This window comes from Mesocricetus auratus, unplaced genomic scaffold (genome assembly GCF_017639785.1).
Source record: "Mesocricetus auratus isolate SY011 unplaced genomic scaffold, BCM_Maur_2.0 Super-Scaffold_15014, whole genome shotgun sequence".
Taxonomy (NCBI): domain Eukaryota; kingdom Metazoa; phylum Chordata; class Mammalia; order Rodentia; family Cricetidae; genus Mesocricetus; species Mesocricetus auratus.
In genome coordinates, this window is record NW_024429186.1 from 46059233 (window position 1) to 46079416 (window position 20184).

At 44.2% G+C, this 20184-nt stretch overlaps 1 pseudogene; it reads right to left on the reverse strand.

Moving 5' to 3' along the window:
* Window positions 1–1487: 1487 nt before the first annotated feature.
* On the reverse strand, window positions 1488–1942 carry LOC101834980 (annotated as a pseudogene).
* Window positions 1943–20184: the final 18242 nt, after the last annotated feature.

Consider the following 20184-nt stretch of genomic DNA (forward strand, 5'->3'; position numbering starts at 1 on the left):
TGGAATGAACTTACTAAATCAAGCTGCAGCCTTGCAGATCTGTTCATTCTCGGAGGCTCCGTGTTTGTATATTTAGAACAAAGCTTCCACAGACAGGCTTTGTCCTCTGAGTTCTTCCTAGTGTGCCACCTTCCCATGCTAACTGTCCCACCTCAGGGAAACCAGGACACACTCCCCGGGGTTTGCCAACTTCCTGAAGCCTTTCCCATAGCACACTTGATAGAGCTATGTGAATAGAACCCTTTGAGAAGAAAAGAATGACTGGTTGTGTAAGCCGGCTTTCTATCACTTAAAAAAACAAACCAAAGAGAGAGAGCTGGGGGGATGGCACAGTGGGTGAGAATTGTCAGCCACAGACCCGATGCCTGGAACCTGCATAGTAGAAGGTGAGAACACACTCCTGTTAGTTTTCCTCTGATTGGCATGATGTACACACACACATACACACACACACACACACACACACACACACACACACACACACGTGCGCGCGCGCACAGCACAAAATCGATAACTAAAATGTTTTAAAAAGTCTACGAGATACCCAATTTATAGCCATGTATTTAGGCTCATGGTTTCAGAGCTTTCAAGCCACAGAAGAATATGACACATCCCTCAAGAAGGCATGCTTACTGCCAGATCTACCACCTCCTTCACAGCGCTCACAATGCTGGCTCTGGAACCTGAGACCCAGCGTAGTGCCATTCAAACTGATTTGCAAAGGAAGTCAGAAATGAGAATTTTTAGTGCATACTGACCTTTTATTCCAAAATCCCTTTGAAACTTATCAACCCAGTGGTAAATACTGAAAATTCATTGTTCAAGTTCAGAAGGGCTCACCAAAGAGAAATATTCCCAACAATGATAATAATCCTTATTTTATCTTGCAAAATTCCAATCATGTTTAAACTCTCATAGGAGCAATTTGCCTTTTTCTGGGTTTGCAGCCGAAATTGTCATAGGGATACAGGTGGAGTCCCTCTCCTCAAACGATTGCTTACTTTTCCTCTCAGTATTTACTTCTCCCCTCACTCACTCTCTCACATCATTCATAATGAAGGGATGTGAACTAATCTCACCATGTGTCGTGATTGGGATGACGATGACTGGTTATAGGACAGAAATCTATCCTCAGGAAGAAGGTGCAAACCAGAACTGAGAACTATTTTCTTCTGGTGGTAAAAGAACATGAAGAGACTTAAGACATAACAGATGAGAGTTAAGCTAATGCCAGGAACAGAAGAGGGTAATGGGAGCCTGGGTGGTTGAAAAGAATGCGAGGGGCTGTACACGTGAGCTGAACATAAGCAGGCATGGATACTCATGTAGACTCTAAGTGGGCAGCTCACAGGCTTACCAACAGACACACACAGACAGGCTGGCAAGGGCAACGTTAAGGTGAAGGCCTTTGACCTCAAGGCCACAGTTGTGTAGTATCCACACAAAAGTGCAAACCAGTCTTTGTGCTTCCTTTCCTTTGGCCTAGATCAGCCACAAGACCTCCAGAAGGATGGAGACAGCTTGTGGTTTCTCTCATGGGACAGAGATCTTGCTCGTCTCCTTTTCTAGAAAGTGACTTGTTCCGGCTTCCAGGGAAACTTCTCCTTGGAGATCTTCACTGAAGAGGAGGACTCCTCCTATAGTAATCATCTCGAGGGCAACGATCCCAAGAGGGAGGCGGGCCATGATTCCGACTTCTTTTTCCATCATTCGACAGTTCCACTCTTACACGGCCTCGTAGTGTTCTTCTATGTAGCTCCTGGACTGAGTCACCAGCGTCTCAAAGATCCCCAAAAGCAAAGCCTGGAGCAGTTCAAGCAAACCCACACACCTCGGCTAGGGGGTCATCACCAAAAGCCCATTCTAATTCAGTCTTGTTGCCATTGTTTCCAAGATAACCTACACACACTGTATAATCTAAGGGACAGGAGTCACGATGCATTTCGAGATCCTGGGTTCAAAAAGCCAAAGCTCAAATCCCAGCACTCTGACAGGTCCAGCCATGCCTCTCTGGATCTGCTTCCTTAAATGCTCTCGGTTTTTGGGTGTCCATGAAATGCAGGGTAGAGTGCTAATCTTTTACTACAACCTAAGATGCTTGTGTTGTAAAGTGAGGTTGTGTTTTTCATGGCTAGACTCTTACAGCCAAATCATTAAGGATAACAGCTAGCATGCCCCTAGATCTCTATAAATTATCAATTTAACTCTGAGGGTGTTTCCCTCCAGATTTCCTTTTCTCTCAACAAGAGAATTGTTTTGTCCACAGATAGTTTACAAGGTGTCCTGCCTTTACAGCAATCCCCGTAATTTTGTTTTCATTGGTTTTTGTTACCTACAATCAAGTATGAAAATACTAACTGGAAAAAAATCCTAGAAGTAAACAGAGGTTTAAAGCACTGGCTGCTCTTCCAGAGGTCCTGAGTTCAATTCCCAGCAACCACATGGTGGCTCACAACAATCTGTAATGAGATCTGGTCTGGTGCCCTCTTCTATCTTGCAAGTAACATGCAGACAGAACATTGTCTACGTAATTAATAAATCTTTTTAAAATGCATAAGTTTTAAATGACACGATGAAATCTTGTGCCATCCTGCTCCATCCCACTTGGGCTGTGAGTCTTAACTTTGCTCAGTGTGTCCATTCTGCACATAGTACCTGCCTGCTATTTGTCTAGCAATTAACTCTATCAGAACAATTGTTAAGGCATTGTAGTGCTTGTGTTCAAGTCACCCTTGTGCATTCAATAGCCCGATGCTGCAAAACTTCATCATTCCATGTGGGCATTATATCATTTCACATCCTCACAAGAACAGTAAATGCAGTATTGTAATGTAAATATGGTATTTGGAGTAAGAGGGAGAGAGCATTTTCATATAACTTTTATTACAATATTACTATAAACATCCTACTCTTGCTATCAATCTATTATTGTGCCTAATTTATAAGTTAACTTCTATGACAGCTATATGTATATGGGAAAATCATGGTGTATGCCAAGTTTAATTCTATCTGCCATTTGAGGTGTCTTAGACCGAATTTCTGTTGATAAAGAAAGACTTCATATTCTTCAACATTGTTTTGCTACATAGTTTCCCATTAGATAAGCATATAACTGAACTTTTGACGTAATCCAAGGCATATGTTCTTCCTGGTGACATCTAAACATGCAGGAACTACTCTAATACAAGTGTTTGTTCTCCTGAAAACTGCTCAGTTTCCTACCACTTGAAAATAATAACTTCTATCAATGTTTTATGATTGAGTCTAAACATTGTGTATTTATTCATTGATTGTTTGATGAATCTTTATTAAATATTTACTGTATACTCATGCCTGTGGTTTTATTTCCAGAGAAATTCAGCACTATGTAGCAAAAATACCAAAAGTAAGTGTTTATTCTATTTTTAGAAATTTATTGTAAAGAGGTCATTATAGAAGTGCAGATTGACTAATGTACTTAGATATTCACTGCTGTCGGGAGCAAAAAAAAAAAAATGGATGTGGCCCAAATTCGGAGCAGAGGAAAAAGGGTTGAAATAATTGTGGTCCATACATAGGACAGGATACTTTTTAGACTTGGAAGTGCTGTTCTCAAAGAGTGCTCTTCACCAACCCCACATCTGACAGAGAACTGATAACTAAAATATATAAAGAACTCGAGAAACTAGACAACAAAATACCAAATAATCCCATTAAAAATGGGATTTAAACAGAGAATTTTCAACAGAAGAGTCTTGAATAACCAAGACACACTTAAAGAAGTGTTCAACATCCTTAGTTATCAGAGAAATGCAAATCAAAATGACACTGAGATACCATCTTATACCTGTCAGAATGGCAGGTAAGACAAAAAAACGCTAATGACAGCCTATGTTGGAAGGGATGTAGAATAAGGGGAACACTACTCCATTGTGGGTGGGAGTGCAAACTTGTACAACCACTTTGGAAATCAGTATGGCAGTTTCTCAGAATAATGGGAATCACTGTACCTCAAGATTCAGCAATACTACTCTTGGGCATATATCCAAAGGATGCTCAAACATACCACAAGGACACTTGTTCAACTATGTCCATAGCAGCATTATTCATAATAGCCAGAATTGGAAACAACCTAGATGCTCTACAACCTAAGAATGGATAAAGAAAATGTGGTGTATCTACACAATGGTATATTATTCAGCAGGGAAAAAAAAGGATGTCATGAAATTTTCAGGCAAAAATCATCCTGAGTGAGGTAACCCAGACCCAGAAACACAAACACTCACTCATAAGTGGATTTTAAATGTAAAGCAAAGGATAGCTGGGCTACAACCCTCAGTCCCAGAGAAACTGGGTAACAGGGAAGATCCTAAGAGGGATGCATGCACAGATCTCCCTGGGAAGGGGAAATAGATGAGATGTCCTGGGTAAACTGGGGGGGGGGGGTAAAGAGGATGGTGTGGAGGATGGGAACATGAGGAATCAGGATGGTCGAGTTGGGGGCTAGATGGAGGGGGAGAGTAATGAAAGAGATATCTTGATAAAGGGGGCCATTACAGGGTTAGGGAGAAACCTGGTGCCAAGGAAACTCCCAGGAATCCACAAGAATGACCCCAGCTAAGACTCCTGGCAATAGTGGAGAGGGTGCCTAAATTGACATTATCCCAATTGTCATCATAGAGCCTTCATCCAGTACCTGATGGAAGCAGATTAAGAGATCCATAGCCAAGCACTGGGCTGAGCTCCAGGAGTCCAGTTCAAGAGAGGGTAGGGGGATATATGAGCGAGTGGGGGTGAGGGCAAGGTCATGATGGGAAAACCCACAGAGGCAGTTAACCTGAGCTTGTGGGAACTCACAGACTCTTGACAGACAGCTAGGGAGCTGGCATGGGACCCACCTAGGCCCTCTGCATCTGGGTAATAGTTATGTAGCTTGGTCTTTTGTGGGGCCCCTAGCAGTGGGACCAGGACCTGTCCATGATACATGAGCTGGCTCTTCGGAACCTATTCCCTATAGTGTTCAGCCTTGATGCAGTGGGGAAGAGCTTGGTCCTGCCTCAACTTGATATGCCATGCTTTGTTGATTCCCAATGGAGTCCTTACCCCATATGAATGGAGGTGGAGGAAGAGTGGATGGAGAGGGGAACAGAAGGAAAGTGGAAGGAGGGGATGGGAGGAAAGGAGTGAGGGGAAACTAGCTGATATGTAAAATAAAATAAAATAAAATAAAATAAAGGAAAGAAAGCGTGTGGGATTTCAACTCCAGCAGGCATTCCCTGGGAGCCCACAGGCCATTCCAATCAGAGAAGCAGATAAGTGATGGGGAAAGTCTTTCTGTGTATATGTTTATCTTATTGGTTGATAAATAAAGCGCTGTTGGCCAATAGGGAAGCAAGATAGGTGGGACTAGGAGAGGTGGAGGATTCTGAAAAATGGAGGCACAGTTAGTCACCATGTAGGACAAGAGAGGAGTAAGCGGCTCAGACTCTTTCTCCAGTAAGAGAAGACCACGTGGAAATACTCAGATTAGCAGTTATGGGTTAATAATTAAGTCAGAGCTAGCCAATAAGAAACCATAGTAAACAGCCAACAGCTTCATAATTAATATAGCATTCTGTGTGTTCATTTGGGACTGACATGGCTCTGGGACCAGGCTGGTGGGAAGAATGATCGTTACAGGTAGGCTAACTACAGATTTTCACCTCTCCCTTCTCTCCTCCGAAGGCAATGCCCCAGTCTCCCCCAGCTACAACTTCCCCTCCCTCCTGCTCCCTCCTCCAGGTCTTCCCCTCCAGCCTTCCTTCCCCCCAACTTTATTCCAACCTCTGCCTCCATCTCCAGCCAGCATCCTCTGGCCTCTCTGGCCAGGGCAGCAAGTAGGCTAACTGTAGATCTTCACCTTTCTCTCCTCCTCTCCGAATCCAATCCCCCAGTCTCATCCCCAGCTCTGTTAAAGAACACCTGCTGTGGCCTCTGCCTCCTCTCTGCCCTCATCTCCAGTGGATCATGCAGATGTTTCCTCAACCTTCCTCTCATCCTGCTGTCCCAGCCCTGAACTCCAGCAGGCATTTTCTGGGAAGCCACCAGCCAAGCCTGCCAGAAAAGCAAGCCAGCCAGCAAATAGGTAGTTAAGCTTGAGATTTCCACTTTTTCTCCTCTCCTTCAAATCTAATCTCCCCATCTTGTCTTCAGCTCTATAGCTGACTGCCTGCCATGGCCTCTCCTCACTCTCTGTCTCCTTTCCTAGGGGACTAGGCAGATCCTGGTGGAACACCCTGCTTTCTTCCCTTCTGTGGATCCCCTCAGAGTCCCCTCCTAGCTCATCCTGATTCCTAAGAGTCAGCACCCACTACCTAGATACACATTTTACCCAGAGCTCCCTACTGGTCACACCTAGGAAGATCACAGAAGAATCCCCTACGAAACAACACAAACATCACACCCTCCAAAGAGCCTCCCTGAGGGTGTGAGAGTAGGAGAACTGATTTCCCCCTCGTATGCCCCCTAAGGCAACTGGAAGAAAGTGACCTGCACCTTGCCTGGAAAAGCAGTTTAGCTGGTCCTGGTGGTGTGAGTGTGAGGGAGCTAGAACAGGCTGTGTTGGAAGGGCTAGCAGAGGCAGTGTTGGAGAGTGTGCAGGGTAGGGGGAGGGTGACAATGAGGGAAAGCTGGCAGGGACCAGTCCACTGACACCCAGGCCCAGGACCAGTGTGAATTGACCCACCCCAATGTCTACCTCATCTATGAACTGTTAGAGCATGAGAAGGGAACAAACCTACAGATCCAAAACTGCAAGATCTTCATGACACAGAACAATGCAGGAAGTCTGGTGCGGGGCGGGGAGCCCAGGTGAGAGCCCACTGTCGATGACGTGACAGAGGACAGAGGCCTTGGACCAGACGCATGACTCATGGCAATGAGCACTTGCAAATGAAGATGAAAGGACTGAAGAGTGAAATGTGTGTCTGACTCACCAGACCACACTGCAGCTTCCACAAGATTCTTCTTTTTCCTTTCTTTCTTCTTGTTCTTCCTTGTTTCTTGTTCTGCTCTGTCTGGTTTGTTTGTTTTTTTTTTTTTCTTTTCTTTTAAATTTTGTTTTGCTTTTGCGGGAAGGTTGCAAGGGCAGGGATGCCTGGCGGGGATGAGGATGGGGAGATGGGTGAGGTTGGGGTTCATGATATGAAAATCACAAAGAATCAATAAAAGCGAATAATAATGATGATGATGATGATAACAGCATGGTATTAGCATTGATTGGGGCAATCAATGGAATTGAATTGAAGGCCACACATAAATCCATACAACTAGAGACACCTGAGTTTTGATAAAGAAGCCAGAAACACACACTGGAAAATAGACAGCATCTTCAACAAATAGTGCTGGTTAAACTGGATGGCTTCATGTAGAGGAATCCAAATCTTCATTTATAAGCCCACTCGGAATGGATCAAGGACCTCAACATAAAAGCAGACACACTGAACCTGGCAGAAGAGGAAGTGGGGAACAGCCTTGAACTCACTGGCACAGGAGACAAGTTCCTGAACAGAACAACAATAGTGCAGGCACTAAGATCAGCAAATAATAAATGGGACCTCATGAAACTGGAAAGTAAGGCAAAGGACACTGCCATTCAAATCAAGTGGTAGTCTAAAGAATGGGAAAAGATTTTTACCCACTACACATCTGATAGATGACTAATATCCCCTCTCTATATGTGTGTGTAGAGATAAACACATGTATATCAAGAAAACAAGTAACCCAATTAAACATGGGGTACAGATCTAAACACTGAATTCTCAAAAGAGAAAACTCAAATGGCTGAGAAACAAAGAGGTGTTCAACATCCATAGTCATCAAGGAAATGCAAATCAAAACTACTCTGAGATTTCATTTTACACCTGTCAGAATGACTAAGATCAATAAAACCAATGACAGCTCATGCTGATGAGGATGTGGAGTAAGTGGAGCACTCATCCATTGCTAGTGGGACTGAAAACTTGTACAGCCCCTATGAAATAAGTATGTTGATTCCTCAGGAAGATAGGAATCAATTTACCTTAAGATACAGCTATACCACTCTTGGGCAAATATCCAAAGAATGCTTCATCCTACCACAGAGACACTTGCTCAACCATGTTCACTGCTACTCTATTCATTAGAGCCAGAAACTGGAAACAACCTAGATGGCCCTCAACAGAATACATAAAGAAAATGTGTATATTTACACAATAGAGTTTTACTCAGCTGCTAAAAAATGACATCATGACATTAGCAGGTTGTGCCCGCTGCGCAGCCTATGTCCAAGAATGTGCGGAGGGTGTCGGGATTGATGACACAAAAACCAGTCAACAATGTAAAGAAAACTTTAAGCAGGCCCCAAAAAGGCTCAAGAAAACTTCCCAAGAAAGGCTTCCCTCCAGAAAGCTTCTGCTCCCTGCCTTACCTCTGGCTGGTTCTGCTCTGACACCAGAGACTGACTTGGGTGTGTCAGAAGAGGCAGTTAGTCTTTGGAAAAGGTCGAGGTCAGGGTGGTTCCTGTTCAAGTGAGAAGGGGAAAGGAAGAGGAAGGAAATATGGGGAGAGACATCTAAAATTAAGGACTGTTTGAGGGGTGGTATGGAAATCTAATATAGTAGAAACTTCTTAAACTATATACACACATGAAGGTGATCTAAGTGAAATTGCCAAACAATGGGGCAGATAGAGCTCCAGCTGGACATCTCTTGTTATCAAATGAAGCTTCTAATACCAGGATTGGATTACATCTAATTGAGTTGTTGACTAAAGAGTTCCCATAGGAATCACCAAACAACCCAGGATACTGCCAAGACCATAGGTTGCTCTTCACAAACTGATGGCAAGGTTCTATTGCTGAAGACAACACCTACACAACTCATTGAATATGGAAAAGTCAAGCTGGTACCTACATAGAGCGTCTTTGGTATAGGAAGGTACTCTGCAGCTACCAAAAGAGAAATGCAAACACCAACCCAACCACAGACCCTTTGATCTACAATGGTGTCCTGCCTAGGGCAATGGTGGCCCAAAGCTTGTGGGGTTAACCAACCAATAACTGATTTGACTTAAGGTCCACTTCACGATGTGAAACCCATACCTGACACTGCTTGGGTGAAAAAGAACCAAACACTAGATAGCCCAGAGACCTAGGATAAAACCAAATACCACTATTCTAAAAACAAACAAATGTAGCAATAAAATGACTCATACTATATCCTACTAAACTCATAAATTGGTTCATTGCTCAGTCATCATCAGAGAAACTTCCCCCTGCAGCAGATGGGAACAAATACAGAGACCCATAGACAAATATTATGCAAGAGAGTGAGAAATCTTGAAGACTCAGCCTAAATGAGATGTCTCTATCAAAGCCCTCCTATCAGGGCTCAGGAAACCCCTGAGAAGAGGAGGTGGAAAGAGTGTAAGAGCCAGTAGGAGGGAGGACACCAAGAAAACAAGACTTTCTTGTAGCACTACCCTGTGCAAAAGATGATTTAAAAACATGTTGTTAATGGGGGCTGAAGAGACGGTTAGGAGCACATCCTGCTCGTGCGGAGGGTCCATGTCAGGTGGCTCACAACCCCCTGCGCCTCCAGTTCCGGGGAATCAAACGCCCTTGTGTTGTTTAGTTCTTCATCACCTTGACACGTGCTAGAGTCATCTGGAAAGGGAAAACCTCACTGAGAAAAATATCGCCATCAAACTGGCTTGTAAGCAAATTTGTGGGACATTTTATTGACTGATGATTGATAGATGGGGGCCCACCCCGCTATGCGTGGTGCCGCTTCTGGGCAGGTGGTCCTGAGTTGTAAAAAAACAGCAAGCTGAGCAAGCCGTGGGGAGCACGCCAGGAAGCAGCACTCCTTCCTTCATTGTCTCTGCTGCAATTCCTGCCTCCAGTTACTGCCGTGAGCTTCTGCCTTGGTGTCTGTCAAAATGGTCTGTGGTCTGTTATCTGTGTGAGCCTGATAAAACCTTTCCTCTCTAAGTTGCTTTTGATTGTGATTGTGGTCTTTAGTCATGGCAACAGAAAGCAAACCAAGACAGCCCTCTTCTGGAAGAAGCCTATTGGTAAAAGCCTATTGGTAACTGGAGGCACAAATTTGTCTAGGTATGACCTCTTTCTGGTGGTTCTTTCTTTTGTTAGATGTATTAACGACATCACAGTAAGAAAAACCTTACTTTCTAGAAATACATAGACTAGTTGGGGATTTGACTTTTGATATTTGGGGTAGCTTTAAAATGTGTCCACAAAAAGAAAACAGATAAGCCAAATGCAGGAAGCTGTTGGGTACCGTCGCATCTTGGCGGTGATGCTGATGAAGGCACATTTTACTCTTCCTTACTTTTATGTGCTTTTGAAAGTTTCCCCAGTAAGACTTGGAAGGGAGGGAGGGAAAGAGGAGGACTACTGGTTAATGCCTTTATTACAGTTTTGTATTGGAAAGGAAGCAGTTTGCATTCACATCTGTAAACATCTGCTTTGTTTCGCTCCTCTGCTGTGACTGCACAATGAAGACAGCAGTGTCACCTGGGTGCTCCACTGTGTCATATAGATGTGGAGAGCAAGGCTCAGGCTAACTGCCTCCACCAAGAGGGCAGAGCACAGAGCAGACCATGAGAGCCACCAAAACAACTTGTCTCTGAGCATTTACAAACAACACACTCCTGTCCCTTATCTGTAGCTGCTTCCCATGGTTTCAGTTACCCTCAGTGAAAATAGTAAATGGAGAATTCTAGAAACAAACAGTACACTTAAAAAGCATGCATTACACTTAATTGCTATAAGTGTTCTGTTGTATTATTGCTGTCAATCACATACGGCACCTAAGTTATAAATCATAGTTCACCACAGGTGCATATATATGCACAGGACACACAGACTCTCCTGTAAGATAACACCTCACAGTGTATCTTTGCATCTGATTTTGAAGAGGAGGCAGCTTTGGTTCAATGATAACTGGGACAGTTGCCACTTTAAGATCTTGTGCTAGCTGGTGTTGGCAATGCGAGAAACTGCCAGCCATCTTGATTCAGGAAACCATCTTGGTTCAGGAAGCTACTTAATTCACCACTTCCTTTTTCCCCCTCACTGAGATAAAGGAACACAAATTCTGACCTGGGGCATGTGAAAATGAAAGACAGGCTTTCCATCATCAGCCCCAGAAAGAGGCAGGAAGGGACGCGAAGATCACTGAGCCAGACGGGCCCCTCATCACTGAGCCGGACACCCCCCCCACCTCCTACCCCCCCTACCCTGCAATACTGAGCCAGACCCTACACACACACACACACACACACACACACACACACCACCACCACCACCACCACCACCACCACCACCACCACCACCAAGCCGGACCTGTTCATTTCATGAGAAAATGAGCATGCTTGAGTGCCAGCTGTGCAGAGATTGCTAGGCCCTTCCTCCATATCTGTCCACACACCCAGGCTCCCCTCTCTCAAGTACAGCTTTCTTCATGGTTCATACAGCTCTTAATCAGTCAGTAACCTCTGGAAGTCCTTGGTTGAGTGCAGCTTGACCAACAGAAGATAAGCTCAAAGCCGGAGCACAGAGGGTCAACTTCTGGCCACTTAGAAGCTGTGTTCTCAAACTACATCTTCAACCCTCTAGGTTGCAGTTTCCTTCTCTCCTCAAAAAAGATAATCAAGGCCGGGGGTTGGTGGCATATGCCTTTAATAACAGCACTCAGGAGGCAGAGGCAGAGGCAGGCGGATCTCTGTGAGTTTGAGACCAGCCTGGTCTACAGAGTTAGTGCCAGGATAGGCTCCAAAGGTACAGAGAAACCCTGTCTCAGAAAAGAAAGAAAAAATAATCAAAGCTGTTCAGGTGTGTGGCGGGGTGGGGGGCAGTGGGGAGTTAGTTCAAGTAAAGAACTTAGGACAGCACTAACCCAAGCACACACAAAAAGTACATTATTTATTACCATTATTTTATCACTGTTATCACGCAGTGCTGGGGAGTGAAAACCAGAGCCCCGTGCACGTGAAGCAGATGTTCTTCCACTGAACCCATCCCCAGTCCAACACAGCATTTTCTTCCCAGAACCCACCTTTTCTTGGTTTACCCTGACCCTCTTTTTCTTTTGCACTTAGGGATCAACAGTAAAGCAAGGAGGTCCAGGGTGACTATCCCAACTCCAAGTCCTCAGTCTCTTGTGGGTGCTTCCCACTGTCGGGACCAGCTGGAGGCCAGAGCCCCAGTAGCTGGAGGCCAGGGCCCCAGTAGCAGTCAGTTCCCCTGGAAGCACAGAAAAGGGTGGGGACTGGATCTTTGGGGGCATGGAGACTGACCGGTGAAGACAGGTTTCTACGGAAGTCAGTAGCTAAGTCCCCCTCACATTTATCCTTAGGGCCTCTCACATGTGGGGCTCGGCAAGAGTTAATGTTGTGACATGAAAGAGCAGGGACTTTAATAGCAGGGATCTGGGTTAGAACCCAAATTTGTTGTCCACTGGCTATCTGACCTTCAGAAAGTAATTTGACCCCACTGTGTCTGCTTCTCATGGGAGATGAGCACAGTCACACTCTTACTCCTAAGGTTGTTACAAGGACTAAATTGGAAAGCTTTCCCATGATCCTTTGCTTCTTGTATCTACTTATACTCTCCTTAAGACTAGGGCTTTAATTTGGATATTGAAAGAAAATAATTAAGATGTGCACATATGTTAATGGACAGGACATCTCTGAAAATTCAAATCATCCTAGGCAGCTAGAGGACTTCACTTTAAGCCGGCTTGGCCTAGTGAGAAAAACAGAAAGATGTTTAAGGGATCATAGAATGAATTTGGCTACAAATAACAGAAAAATTGATCAGGAAACTCTTACACAAAGAGATCAATTGATTTAGTCAGTCAGTTAAATAACAAAGCTGAAAGTAAAAATTCACCGCCTTGGTTGAGCCACGGCCGAATGTTGTCACCCAGGCCCAGGCTCTGTCTCTCTCTCCTCTACTATCTTCAGCGTGTGGCCTACGGTTCTAAAACCTCGCAAATCCAGTGTTGTCCAGCAGTTTCGCTGTTACCTGGGAGCCTTTTAGGACTGCGGAAGCCCAGGCTCCAAACCCCTGTCCATCCCAGTGCATCACAGAGCACTGTAACTAGATCTCCAAGTGATCTGTGTGCATATTAAAGCTCAAGAAGTCATGCTTTAAGACCAAAGGGACCCCCAGAAGCCATCTGAATTCTGATTAAGACACCTCACTTTCTAAGTGAAGAAACTGGCATCCAAAACTCCATGAATCGTTTGTAGACTTCATGGCAGAAACTGCCCACTGATAACCACATAGGTTTGTCTAAACCTTCTTTCTTGCCACTCTCTACAAGGTGAAGAAAAATCTTTTCTTGGTTTTACTTGCATCTACAAGTGGATGTAAGACACTCTAACAAGTGGTATCTGCTAAGATAATTTCTTTAAAATCTGTTTTTACCTGCCCAATTTGTCCTGCCAGAGAGGAGACAGGGAATAAAGCAGCCATGGGCATGGACATCTTTTGAATAAAGCCACAAGCATGTGGGTAATATGACCACACGTTAAAGAGATAGTAGAGGAGAGAGACAGAGCCAGGGCCTGGGTGACAGCATTCAGCCGTGGCTCAACCAAGGTGGTGAATTTTTTCTTTCAGCTTTGTTATTTAACTGACTGACTGACTAAATCAATTAATCTCTTTGTGTAAGAGTTTCCTGATCAATTTTTCTGTTGTTTGTAGCCAAATTCATGCTGTATAATGCCACACAGCTAACAAGTGGCTATGTCAACATTAGGTATCTGGGCCCCAGGGAGTTTTTCTATGCCTCCTTCATTAAGTAAAAAGAAGTACTGATGTGATGATATGGCTGTGTCCTAGAAGAGATGCTCTGTGAACTCTTGCAGAGATGCAATTGTATTTTGAGGGCAGATAGCACGTTCAGTCTAGAAACTCTTCATGAGGTGTCTACCCACCTTTAAGGAGGAAGGCAGCGTGGAGGATGAGCAGACAGGACTCATTTCGGCCTACAGCCTCCACTGGCATTTCTGAACCACGAAGAATTGATGCGTAAAATCTAAAGAAATGTGAGGTGTGATTCCATTTTGGAGAGGCCACCTACCACCAAATGCCAATTCATCAGTGTCTACAGATTTTATTAATATGGACTTAATTAATGGGTTATAAAAAATGGACGTTTATCTAACCATGGGCTGCTGATGTCAAACATAGTTTTTAAAATTCAGAAAAAAAAAAGAATGGGCTGGGATTCATTGAGTCTGAAAAAACAGAAAGACACCCCAGAATCTAGGAAGGCTGCTCCCTCCCAGGAGCCGGCCACTTAGGGAAAGACATGCATTTTCAGTGAGTTCACAGGAGACCTGGACAGGATGTCTTGAGGTCAGTAACAGGCTGAATATTCCCGCTTCCCCAGCACAGAAATTCATCTGAGTGACTGAGGGTGCCCCAAACAGGAACCCACCAAAACCACCTGAGAGTTTTCAGAAGAGGAAATGGGAGTCCTCAACCACCTCACCACGATGATTTGCTTTTGTAAAGTCACTTTCTACAAGACAGCTTTTAACCCTTGCTGCAGCTGTCAGGTTGGACCTTTTACAGATGAGAAAACTTCGAAAGAACACGTACACGAAGTAGAAAGAGAATCCCTGCGATCTTACCTGCTTCCCTCTAACCTTGCTGGAACACTTTCCCAGGCTTTAGTCTTCCTGGCGAGGTCCCAGCACAGCATTCGCTGCACAGTCCTCTTACTCTGGTTTTGGTCTGAGTTACTTGTGTAAGAAATCTCCACTTCATGTCCAACCTGGAGCCAGGTATCTTCTATGAGCTCTTAGCATGCCACATATCTGCCTCTTAACAACTAGCTAATAGATTTTAGAATGGATTTGATCGTGGTTTTTGTAGGAATCAAGGGGCTAGGTGCTACATTGGGGAGGTGGGAAGATATCCTTGACCACTCAAGTTCTCTGTTAGGTTTTAAATCAACAGATTATCTACCACTCTGCGATAGAAGATAACCTGCTAGAACTCGGTTCTTTCTGCCACCCTGTTTCTTAAACTAGATGCAATTCCAATCCTCTCTCCTGTAGGAACTTCAGATTTACTTTGACAAACATGAGACCTTCTCAAGGACAAGGATTGTGCCTTGTCCACCTTGAATCTTAATACAGTACACGGTAAACAATCAGGTATTTGCTGAATAAATGAACGACTAAATGACTTAGGGTGCTCGGGCCATTACTCTTCCACTATGCCATTCTGCTCTTCCAGGATAGAGGGCTGCAGAACTGTTGCTATGGACATTTTCTTCTCCAGACCTCTAATGCATGCATGCGTGGCCTTGATAGGGTCAGGAGCTTGGACAGGCACAGCTCGGCACACAATTCTTGGTTATGGATTTGGCCCAGATAGCGCATTACATCCTCTTCCTGGCTCAGATGAAATGCTACTGCAGAGGTGGTAGAGCAGAGCAGGGCTGTCCCAGCTGCTGAGATCCGGGGAGTTGGAAGCCCTGCAGAAGGCTTCCAGGGCTCCTCCCCCAGACCATTCTCCAAAGGCAGGCCAAAGACTCAGACCCAGCAGACTGAACACGGGAAGGGCAGAACATTCGGGAAACAAGGCATCCTCTCTTCACTCGTCCCTTCATTCATTTCATCACCATTCTCTTCGTCTATCTTTTCATCTGTCTCAACACCTGGAGGACCAAAATTCTTCACAACTTCTTTCTTGAAACCACCTGCAGATATAGAGTAGCCAACTCCAAAACTCCTAACAAACATGCCCTGCATATGATTCAGGCATTTGTTTAGAGCAAGCTGCCCTGTGCTGACCTCTGAGACACCCTTATCTTCTTAGTCATCTCTTAGGGAAGGACATCCAGAGGCTGAGTACCATCACCTGCTAGGCCAGGCCTGTGAAGGAGAGGAATCCAGTGAAATGAAGACTAACCCACCAGGCAGGTCCTCTCCATACTTTCAAATTACAGGAAACAGTGACAGCAGCCTGGAGACAGCCTCTGAAACCCCAATCTTATCACACACAGTATCTCTGACCCAGTCAGGAAAACAGGACAACTAAATGGCGTGGGCCTGGGCTTTGTCACTTAAAACACAGTTCAAAGTGCCAGACTAGGTCCACATGGCATAGGAATGCAATGGGTTTTGCTTGTTTATTTTGAGCAGGGACATTTTGGCTGCCAATTCTCAAACCAAGACAGAATCAAAACGCCATTTTCTCGTCTTGTCAGTTGTCACTGTTCCTTGCCCGGCCTCCTACTGAATCCAAATATTCACCTAAAGTGTTCATTTTCTAAGAGGTGCCAAGGACACAGCAGATCCAAAACTATTCACTGATTGTTCTTGGATCCTACCTTCCTTTGAAATATGAGCACATTTAATACGTCTACAGCACCCAGAATCTACCCTTCATCCTAGCATCGCCACACAGCTTGTGCTAGCCAAGAGTCTGCATACCGCTACAGAGATACAAGGCTGTTTTGGAGCCAATTCATGGCTCTGCCCAGGAGTCCAGATCAGTAATTATAATACATATGATGGAGAAACGTCTAGGACTTTTTTAATCTACCTGAAGAACAGGCCTTATGGGTAGGCTGAATAAGAGCAATGTGTTAGTATTCTCTTTCTTTCTGTTCTGTTTACTTGAAATTTGGCAGGGATGTAGATATTTGCAACATTTAATTTGCTGGTGCTTTTATTAATGTCAAGTAGTTTTATTATTTTAGAAATATTAATAATTTATTGTGTAGAATTTAATATGCTCATGAAATAATCATGCTTGGCAAATTTAAAGGTATAATCTTGGAGACAATTAAATATTTACCACTCAGGTTTGCTTTAAGACATGTCTTGTGTGTTATATGAGGTACTGTGACAGCCAGACGTTTGAGAACTGTAGGTTGGTTTGGCATTTCCAAACTCAGTATCCTTTGCATCTATTTGATCCTTTGTGAATCTCAAGTTCATGTGTGAAAGGAGGACAGATCCTTGCTCCATTCAGGAAGTGGGCACAGAGGACTGTAGGTATACAAGATGTCCCTGTTCCCACACTGTCTTAGCAGAGGAGGCTCCCAGTAAAGGGGCTGTGGTCCTCATTTTTCTACAGAGATGGTGATAACTCCCTTAATATTGTAGTACCACGTTTACACCATTGTCTATAGCTTGTAAAGCATGTTTTCTCATATACAATCAAGAAAAAGAAAACACTCTTTCAAACTTCAAAATGTGATGCCTCAACCGTAGTCCCCCGCAGGCATACCAAGCTCTGGTTGCTTGCATGTCTCACTCACCGGAATGAGTTTCTACTGCCACCTGGCTGGGTTTGTGATAACCAACCCTTTTTCATACCTAAACAACAGCCTCGTCTACCTAAGGGGTGGCTCTTCCGGTTTTAGATTCTGCCAAGTTTTTTGATGTGTTCATTCCTCAGAGCATGCATGTCTGCTTCACAGATATGGATTAAAGCCCTGCTGCTCTGTTTCCGAAAGGGAAGTCACAGTTTCCTTTTCAATACCAAATCACGGTGTAATCTTTCTGAGGACCTTTTAAATGGCCATTGCACTCAAATCCCACCATCCTCTCAATGCACTCAACTCACCTGAAGGGATGACAGCAAAAACTGATATGACTAAGTCTTATTAACAATTGCATGCCCGCTGAGCCTGAATCACCATCAGGGATTCTGAGATGTGAAAAATGTGCATTCTAGAATCACTCAATGTGGTTCAGCTCAATAACCCTGTCCTCATGTTAGTGTTCTAGCCATCCGGTGGCCATAACAAATCTAGAGAAGAAAGTAACTCCAACAAAGACTAGGATAATAGGAAGGGAATAATCCCTCTTCCTGGAATACTATCACTCATTTCCATTACTTTGCCTTTGTTTTTTGGTCTGCCTGCAGCATTAGGAGTAAATCCAGGCATTTCCACATGCTAGGCAGGTGCCGTACCATTTAACTATATCCCAAGTCCTCCCCACTCCATCATTCTATATTTTAACAATATTATTTTATGTGTATGAATATTTTGCCTGCATATATATCTGTGAATGACTATGAGTGCCTGGCACTCATAGAGGGTAGACGATGTGTCAGATCTCCAAGGACTGAAGTTATTATAGACAATTGGAAGCTACCATGTAGGTTTTAGGAATCATACCCAGCTCTCCTAGAAGAGCAGCCAGTGTTCTTAAGCACTGAGCCATCTCTCCAGCCTCATCCACGCTTCCATCTTAAAGTGTATCTTTTTATCATGATCTTCATGACACTGTCCAACTGTTTTCCTCTCCTCCAACTTGTCTTTTTCTCCTCTAACAGCATAAAAGATACAGCAGATGACTGACTCATGTTTAAGCTGTCCAAGCTGTCACTATGCACTCATGATGGAATTTCGTCCTCCCATTTTCATCATGAGTCCCATTCACACTTTCATTGAGTAGTAGGAAGGGGAAGGTCTATGGTTTTTGCAGATGACAACACAGGGGAAGGAGTATAGGTGGGAAAACAAGGCCAGCATTCAGCCTTCCAACTGTATGTTTAATCTCTGATGTCAAGACCATCGTGGGAAGAGCCATCCCAAAAATGGGATGTTACTAAGATCCCAAAAGAGTCACACATCACTACCCAGCCCTCACGGTGTGCTAGTGGAAGATGAAGGAAGCCTGTGTGTGGGTCTTCATGAAACACATTGATTAGGTTGCTGACGGAGACTCAAGGTCAAAGACCTTGAGTGATGAATCGTGGCGTGAGAGAAGAGCCAGGGTCTCATGACTCATGTGACAGTTTCCCTATACATAGACACAGATCCTGCAAATGCATTATTAGACTTCATACAAGCCCAGGACAGTTGAGGAGTTATGTGGGCCTGTATCACAGCATTCACAAACATGAGATTTTTTTACACCTGTCACAGTATTCACATACATGAGTTTTGTTTTTGTTTGTTTGTTTGTTTTTACATGCTTGGTTCTACCTGAGTTCAAAGAGACCAAGCCAGCATTGGAGGAAAAAGAATCCTGCTCATGATTTCCAGGTTTTCTTCATTAATAGTCACTAGAGGTACTCCTAAATTTCTCACCTAGACATTGTCTGGTTTTCAGGCAGGGGCTAATAGTGAATATCTTTCTGAATGTACAACCCTCCAAGCCACTATGCAAGCAAATTGAAGCCTTCGTCATGGGATTATCCACAGATTTACTGACCCCCTTCCCACTCTGCCCTGTGGTCCTTGGGTCATGTACAGTTCCTGGGGAGACCACTGCATCTCCTTTCATCTTTTGGGTCCTTGGAAGGGAAGACCTCTCCTGAAAGACTCAGGGACCCGCTCCATCCTGCTAGGGAAACTTCTGGCCATGGCTAGGCTTCCTGGTGTTTATGAGCTGGCTGATGGTCAGGGATTTTCCACTCTCTTGCTATTCTGGAAAAGCAACCCTATTTTTCATTTTAAGTGAGGACACTGAAGTGTCACTGAAGTGCTGGGGACTGACAAATGGGGTCGGAGCCTGTTTGGTGGAGCTGGAATCTGTATCATTTAAGGACATACTGGCTTCTTCCCCTACATTAACTTGAGAATATGAAATATAGGCTTTTAATTACATTCCCCACATCCTCTCCTAGGCAGGAGACAGGGGTCTGGTCTTAGCTTCTCTTTCTATCCCACCAAGGTCTGTTGAAATGAAAGCTGTAGCTATTTGGTTGTTATTCTCTTGCAGACAGTAGTGCCTCAGGGGACACTGGGAATATGGAGAGCTTCCAGTATAGTCTCATCTGGAATACCACCACCCACAGCAACAGTAGTATTATTATGTAGTGCTTCTTAGTTAATAGAACTTTCAACTTTGCTACCACTTTAACTTGACCCTCTCTCCCAACAGTTCCATAAGATTACCTGCCACAACCCCAGCAGGAATCAGATGACTCAGGTGACACATTCCAAGTACTGAGCTGAAAATTACTTAAAGACAGGGACTACTTCCGGGGACAGAGCAGCTAACATGAATCTCAATATTAGATAATACGAGCACAGAGCAGGAGCAGGGTATTAGAATGGTAAAACAACTGACCACTGAAAACAACAGGAAGTAGTCATCAACCTCGAGCCTAAGAAACCAAGCAATCAAGAAAACAGAACTACACCGCTTGTTTTAATAAGATGAATTGAGTAGAAG